Raw genomic sequence first — 8,366 nt, forward strand, 5'->3', positions numbered from 1 at the left:
GTACCAGATAATGCACAAGTACCAAAGTTTCATTTTCCTAACTTAACCCCTTTCCAAGATAGCCAAAAGTAGCTAAAGTAGAATTTTAACTCATTTTCACTTGGTTTTGGAAAATTGGCTCCAACTCCCACCCCCCCGCCCCAGGATTTAACAAAATTACGCCACTGCCTCTATCTCTAAGAAAAGATCATTATGAGTCTGTATGTTTGTAGTTCGTGTTCAAATCCATGGTCGAACCAGTTAATTCAGCATATCTCTCTTGGTTCCAGTTTTAATTTAAGAGCAGCTTGGCGCAGCGGAAGCGCGCTGGGCCCATAACCCAGAGGTCGGTGGATCGAAACCACTAGCTGCTATTTTTAGTCTTGCGGAGAGAATTCCAGAGAATAAATTTTGTAGGTTTTTGAAATCTTGAGTGAAAAGTTTACTCCATTTTTTAAAGTATAAATGCTCTGTAATACTGTTAGAAATATGGAAATGTTAGACATGCCCATTCGTTTACGGTACCATAATACGTAACTTACTTTTATAAAGGGAAATTGATAACAGTTTTTTTTTCAGTTTGTTGATATACCACAAAAAACCTTTACTAATGTAAATACCAAAAAGAATTACTTTTCAAATATAGAGGGGGGGCGGGGGGGAATACCCCCTTCTATTGACACGATTAATCAAACATCAGGTCTCTGGTTCCAAAACCTCCTTAGATGTCATAATTTTGTATAATATCTCATATGCTTTAATATATGTTTCATCTTTTCCATATTGGCCTATTTGTCTGTAATGAAATTGAATGTTCTTATATCGTGTCTTAACTTTGTAGTTGTGATAGCAAATTAGAATCGCTAGCTAATTATAGTTAATCAGCATACTTTCCTCTTACACTATCCATGATTTTTATTTCTTTTATTTTTTGTAATAGGTTATGTGGATATTTATAAGGCTTGATTAAAGTTTTTATTTTTAGAGTCTGTTGAACGAAGACTTAGCTCCCATTGAGAAGGCATTGTTGAAAAAATATATTCGAGAAGGAAAAACGAAGGGTTTTGAATTATCAGAAAAAGGACTATCAGTTGTCAAACAAAACATGGCAAAGTTGGAGGAGGCCAAATCTGCATATAGAAATCGAGTTAAGGTACGCAGAATTCGTATTTTGCAGATTCACTAAGGTATTCTAAGTCGGTATAGATTGTCTACCAGGGTGCTTTTATTCCCAGGCTTGTTGTTCTTGCTATTTCTGGAATTTTAGTAAAATTACAGTCGCTTAATCAAAAAGTTTTTGAGGCACGTGAATGAATCTTGCAACAGTGGGTATACTGCCCCTCCCCCCTCCCGCCCCTAAAGAAGAAACTCAAAGAACCAGGCAGCTAACTAAGTCCAATATATGCAATGATTTGATCGTCTTTTAACATAATTAGTTTCAGCTTAAATTCGATGATCGAGCCTTTATGTAGGTATGCGATTATGTTTGAAAGACTGCAGTGTGAAAAGACATCGAAAATGCAGTTTTTGGTGGAAAAATTTATTCTCTTTTAGAAATAATTTATTTTAGTTACTATAGATTTTTAACCCAATTTATTTCCTTTAAAATGAGCTATTGAACAACTATCTACGATGTTCCAATGCCAAGCTATCTCTGGATACAAAAAAAGAAAAGAGAAAAAAATATCCCGTTTGGGGAGAATAACGTGGTTAAAGTCAATTTTCTTGATTTTCAAGCCAATATATTTCTCTTGCTGTTCAAGCCAAGGGACAGAAAGTTTCCTATACAGGGGTTTCGGACAAGGCGGTTCTAATGGTGTACTTTTTGTTTTGATCTGACTCCTTTGTTAGGAACTATGGGTTTTTATATTTCTTAACATTGGACGTGATCGTCTCTTACTAGGTTGCTAGCTACCGCTGCAACCCGGAGGTTGCTAGCTACCGCTGCAACCCGGATTTATCTGAATCTTTTTTCAGGAGTTAAGGGTTAGATTGGTATTTACTATGGGGCTTGATCGTCTCTTACTAGATTGCTAGCTACCGCTGCAACCCGGATTTAATATATTTTTAGTGTAGGCAAGAGGTTGTTCTTTATTATAATTAAATGGAAATTACATAATCCCTATTTATGTTTCACTTAACATGGGTAATCTCTTACTAGGTTGCTAGCTACCGCTGCGACCCGGATTCGTTATCACGAACTGTTTGCTTTGATTTATCTATTGGTATCAAAATTTCGTTCTTTAGAGTTTCGGTTACTATTGAGACAAGTAGCTATTATTACTATAGAGTTCATTACCATGAACTATTTGATTGCTTCAAAATTCAAATATCTTTGAAAAGACTGCAGTATGAAAATACATCAAAAATGCAATTTTTTCGACAAAATTGATTCTACTTTAAAAAGTATTTTATTTTTAATTACAAAAGGCGCTAGATGTAGCAATTTCCTTTAAAATGAGCTATTATACAGCTGGCTATGATTTTCCAGTACCCAGCTAGCTGAGGAGGAAGAAAAGCGGAAAGAAAAAAATATCCCGTTTGTGGAGAATAACGTGGTTAAAGTCAATTTTCTTGATTTTCAAGCCAATATATTTTCTTTGTTATTCAAGCCAAAGGATGGCAAGTTTCCTATATAGGGGTTTCGGACAAGGCAGTTCTAATGGTGTACTTTTTGTTTTGATCTGACTCTTTTTTTAGGAGTTAGGGGTTTTTATATTTCTTAAAATTGGACGTGATCGTCTCTTACTAGGTTGCTAGCTACCACTGCAACCCCGATTTAGGAGCTAAGGGTTTTTATATTTCTTAATATTGGACGTGATCGTCTCTTACTAGGTTGCCAGCTGCCGCTGCAACCCGGATTATTGCTAGCCACCGCTGCAACCCGGGCTACTAACAAACAGGAAAAACCCTACGGCTTTTTCTTCTTTGAAATAGTAAGAGACGAACCTACAATAGCTGAACTAAGTCCAATGTATGCAATGGTTTGTTATTCCAATGATCGTCTTTTAATGTAAAATTATTCCAATGATCGTCTTTTAATGTAATTACTTCTCGATACGCCTGGTCGGTTGAATACCTTTGTTTTGCTCTCTCAATTATTACTTCTCGATACGCCTGGTCGGTTGAATACCTTTGCTATTTTCTTTTCAAGTTACTATCTCTGTTGTTTGTGTAGTACTGTTTTTTCAACTTGCGTATAGTTTGCTTTGATCTAACCATTATCGAATCCAGAATGAGAGAATTTACATCTTTGTCGTTCTTAAGTAGCAATTATGACATCACTGCGTAATGATTTTATTGACGTCATGGCGCGATGATATTATTTCATGACGTCATCAGAAACAACAATATAATTTCGTGTTTTTCTATTCACGTCATAGCTCTAATATAAAACTATGATGACATTCATTATTTATCTAGTAGGGTTTCAGACAAGTTAATTCTAATGATGTACTTTTGTTTTTATCTGTCTCTATTTTTAGGAGTTTTGTTATATTTCTTAGCATTGGACTGATCGTCTCTTACTAGGTTGCTAGCTACTGCTGCAACCCAAATTCACATATATATTTATTTATGAGAGGCAGCCTGGCCGAGTGGTCCAAGGCACTGGTGTTAGCCACCAGTCTCTTCGGAGGCGTGGGTTCAAATCTTACCGCTGGTATACGATTATGTTTGAAAGACTGCAGTGTGAAAAGACATCGAAAATGCAGTTTTTGGTGGAAAAATTTATTCTCTTTTAATAATAATTTATTTTAGTTACTATAGATTTTTAACCCAATTAATTTACTTTAAAATGAGCTATTGAACAACCCTCTACGATGTTCCAGTGCCAAGCTATCTCTGGATACAAAAAAAAAGAAAAGAGAAAAAAATATCCCGTTTGGGGAGAATAACGTGGTTAAAGTCAATTTTCTTGATTTTCAAGCCAATATATTTCCCTTGCTGTTCAAGCCAAGGGACAGAAAGTTTCCTATACAGGGGTTTCGGACAAGACGGTTCTAATGGTGTACTTTTTGTTTTGATCAGACTCCTCTGTTAGGAACTATGGGTTTTTTATATTTCTTAACATTGGACGTGATCGTCTCTTACTAGGTTGCTAGCTACCACTGCAACCCGGACTAACTACATCCAACGACTATGACGTCATTGATCAATATTGCATATAAAAAATTGAGTTTTTCGTAAAAAATAATTGCTTTAAAAAAAAAAAAGTAGAAATGGCACTAGATCTAGAGATTTCCTTTAAAATGAGCCATTGAACAACTCTCTACGATGTTCTAGTGCCAAGCTATCTTTGGAAGAGAAAGAATAAAGAAAAAAAATATGCCGTTTAGGCAGAATGTTGTAGTAACCGCCACTTTTCTTGATTTTCAAGCCAATATATTTCACTTGCTGTTCAAGCTAAATAACAGAAAGTTTACTATACAGGGATTTCGGACAAGGAGGTTCTAATGGTGTACTTTTTGTTTTGATCTGACTTTTTTTTTTGGAGTTATGGGTTTTTATATTTCTTAACATTGGACGTGATCGTCTCTTACTAGGTTGCTAGCTACCACTGCAACCCAGATGATGCTAGCTACCGCTGCAACCCAGATGATGGTTAGAGTTTGGTCTTTAAGTTATAATATCATATACTGTTAAAATTCTTATATATATGAACGTTTCTTGGTGTAGTGGTTAGCACTTAGGACTTTGAACAAGCAATCCAAGTTCAAATCCCGGTGGACAGATTTTATGAAATGTAGCTTACTTATACTACCATTTAGGTTTCTGCCGTAATTCTTCCTTTTCAAAATTAAATTTTTTACTATGGCCTAGAGTTAGTTCTTTACCATATCGTAACAATTTATTTTATAATAATAACTATTTTAGTTAATTACAAAAGGTTTCTATATGTTTCTATATAAGGTTTCTACAGCAGTTTCTTTTAAAATGAGCCATTACACAGTTCTTTATTATGACCACAAGCTGTTTAATTTAATACTTCAGTTACTAGGGGTTACAGTTCGTTCCTTATTGTAATTTGTTTTGATCTGAATCTTTTTTTTGAAGCTATAGGTTTTTATATTTATGAACATTGGACGTCATCGTCTCTTACTAGGTTGCTAGCTGCTGCTGCAATCCGGATAAACAAATAGGAAAAAGCATACAGCTTTTTCTTCTTTAAAATAGTAACAGACAAACCTCGAACAATCAAGTAGCTAATTAAGTCCAATATAAGTCTGTTATTAGAATGATCGTCTTTTAATGTAAAAAATCAAATATGTTTGAAAAGACTGCAGTATGAAAAGACATTCAAAATGCAGTTTTTAGTGGAAAAATGTATTCTGTTTTAAAAATAATTTGTTTAGATTATAAAAGCACAAATCTATTGAAACTATTTGTATCTATTAGAATCTATTTGTGAAAAGAAAAACAAAAGAAAAAAAAGATGCCGTTTAGGCAGAATGCTGTAGTAGCTGCCACTTTTCTTGATTTTCAAGACAATATATTTCCCTTGCTGTTCAAGCCAAGGGACAGGAAGTTTCCTATACAGATATTTCGGACAAGGCCGTTCTAATGGTGCCCTTTTTGTTCTGATACGACTCTTTTCTTAGGAGCTATGGGTTCTTATATTTCTTAACATTGGATGTAATCGTCTCTTACTAGGTTGCTAGCTACCGCTGCAAACCAAATGTTGAATTACTAACCTATACTATAATTAAGTGGCGTCTAAAATTTAGCATAGGCAAGAGGTAATTCTTTATTATAATAGGATAACTCCTAACTTCTTGTTGCAAGAGGATCTAATTTTACTGAGATGTTCAGTCCATGAGAGATCCGAAGAGAAATTAGCTTTTGAGTAGGCGTAGTGTATGAACTCGCGTTATTACCTCTCCTTTGAAGACTAAATCAGGATGAGCCCTTATATTACGTACCTTAGAAATTAAGAGCTTTTTTCGTTTTCAATGTGTTAAAAATTACAAGCCATCCATCTGCCCAAGCCTCAATTTTCTCCAGGTCAATGAATGGTCAATTGTAAAAAAAAAATAAAAAAATGAATGTGCATTGTCAGTTTAATATACATATACTGATATTTAGTAATCAAAATGTTAATATTATTTGATGTATTAAAGTTATAAAAGTAAAAACATTTATATGTTTTTCAGTAAAGTGTAAATTATGTTCTGACACTGGGAAGTTATAGGGGTTTTGAGCCCAACTTATGTTAATTTCTGCTCGTTTTGAGTTTGACTCGGTTATTTACTGTAATTTCTGTTTGTTTTGGGTTTCATTTATTTATCGATGCTGATTTGTGGTAGTTTCACGCTTATTAGATTATTTGATTTAATTTTTCTTTATTTTTTGTTTAGTGGAGTTCTTTACTTTTCATTGAAAAATTTATTTTGTGGAAAAAGTTTTTTTTTCATTAATATCAAATGATATCGAATGAGCTTATATGACAGTTGAATAAATAGATGAATATGCTTGAATATTCGTAAGAGACGACCTGGCTACAACCTACAATTATGACATCATTGGTCAATCTTGTACATGAAAAATTATGTTTTTTGTAAAAATTGATTTTAATTCTAAAAATTCCTTTCAATCACAAAAGGCACTAGATGGAGCAAAATTCCTTTAAAATGAGTAAATGAGTCTATGATGTTCCAGTGTCCCGCTAGCCGTGGTGGAAGAAAAGGAAAAAAAGATGCCGTATATGCAGAATATCGTGGTTCCAGCAACTTTTCTTGATTTTCAAGCCAATATATTTCCCTTGTTGTTCAAGCCAAGGGACGGTAAGTTCCCTATATAGGGGTTTCGGACAAGGCGGTTCTAGCAGTGTTCTTATTGATTTGATCTGCTACTCTTTTCAGGAGTTAAGGGATAATACAATTTTTAGCATTGGACGTGATCGTCTCTTACTAGGTTGCTAGCTACTTCTGCAACCCGGATAAAACGACTCACCAGGGAAATGCATTTGCTAAAGATATTTGTCTTATATTACCTTATCAAAACATAAGCGTGTGTTGTATCATCATATTATGATTATTTGTTTAAATACTGTAATTACTGTTGGTTATAGTTCGTTCTCTAATATAATTTCAGGAATGATTCCACTTTAGATTGACAAATCAGATTTTTTTTTAAACCCTAAAAAAGCTACTGAATTTTATAAGGTTATATCTAAATGTTTTTATAATGTTATAATTATTTGAAGAAAATAGGACTATTTTGATACAAATCTTCGCATGCACATGATGTAAATAACATTTGCTACTAGAGTGTTACAGAAAAATGAAGCTTTTCATAAGAAAATTGATTCTATTTAAATTTTTATCACAAAAGGTACTAGATATTGCAATTTTCTTTAAAACGAGCCATTAAATCCCCGGTAGCTGCGGAAAAAATCGGAAAAAAGATGCCGTTTATGCAGATATCGTAGTTCAAGTAACTTATCTTGTTTTTTAAGCCAATAGATTTTCCTCGTTATTCAAGTTCAGGGACGGTAAGTTTCCTATATAGGGGTTTCAGACAAGGTGATTCTAAAAGTGTATTTCTTGTTTTGATCTGACACTGTTTTCAGGAGCTATGAGCTATTAATTTTCTCAAAATTGAATGTGATCGTCTCTTACTAGGTTCCTAGCTACCACTGCAACCTGGATACAGTTACTATGAGCTAGCGTTCGTTCTTTATCATAATTAAATATCAGTTTTATTTTTGGTACATTAGCCCTTAACTTTATTTGCTATATAGAAGTTTTGGACATGGTGGTTCTAAAAGTGTACTTCTTGTTTTGATCCGAATCTTTTTTCAGGAGTTATGGGTTACTTCAGTTTTTACTATTGGGCGTGATCGTCTCTTACTAGGTTGCTAGCTACCGCTGCAACACGGATATTTCAACCAATTGGCGTGGGTTCGAATACCGGTGTGGGAATTATTTTTATAACAAAATCAGATTACATCAATTAGCTAATTTGACAAGACCTAGGTAACTAAGGGCAAGAGTTCGTTCTTTACTATAACAACCAGGATGACGTCCGTTACAACTTGGGTTTATTTTTATGCTATATCATCACAAACAGGAAAAAGCCTACGGCTTTTTCTTCTTTGAAATAGTAAGAGACAAACCTCGAGCAATCAAGTAGCTAATTTAGTCCAATGTATGCAGTGGTATGTTATTCCAATGATCGTCTTCTAATGTCATAGCATTGGACTGATCGTCTCTTACTAGGTTACTAGCTACTGCTGCAACCCGGATTCACATATATAGTTATGAGAGGCAGCGTGGCCGAGTTGTCCAACGTGATGGTGTTAGCCACCAGTATTTCGGAAGCGTGGGTTCAAATCTCTACCGCTGGTATACGATGATGATTTATGTGAAAAAATCAAATATCTTTGA

The 8,366-nt window shown here is 34.4% G+C and overlaps 1 non-coding gene across 1 annotated transcript; it reads left to right on the forward strand.

Annotated features, from left to right (window-relative positions):
- The first annotated feature begins 281 nt into the window (after positions 1-281).
- On the forward strand, positions 282-353 carry TRNAM-CAU (transfer RNA methionine (anticodon CAU)). The gene has a single exon. It is a non-coding gene; the product is annotated as a tRNA-Met (tRNA).
- Positions 354-8,366: the final 8,013 nt, after the last annotated feature.

This window comes from Artemia sp. Qi Xiang Cuo, chromosome 12 (assembly GCF_049724085.1).
Source record: "Artemia sp. Qi Xiang Cuo chromosome 12, ASM4972408v1, whole genome shotgun sequence".
In the NCBI taxonomy this organism is placed as follows: Eukaryota; Metazoa; Arthropoda; class Branchiopoda; order Anostraca; family Artemiidae; genus Artemia; species Artemia sp. Qi Xiang Cuo.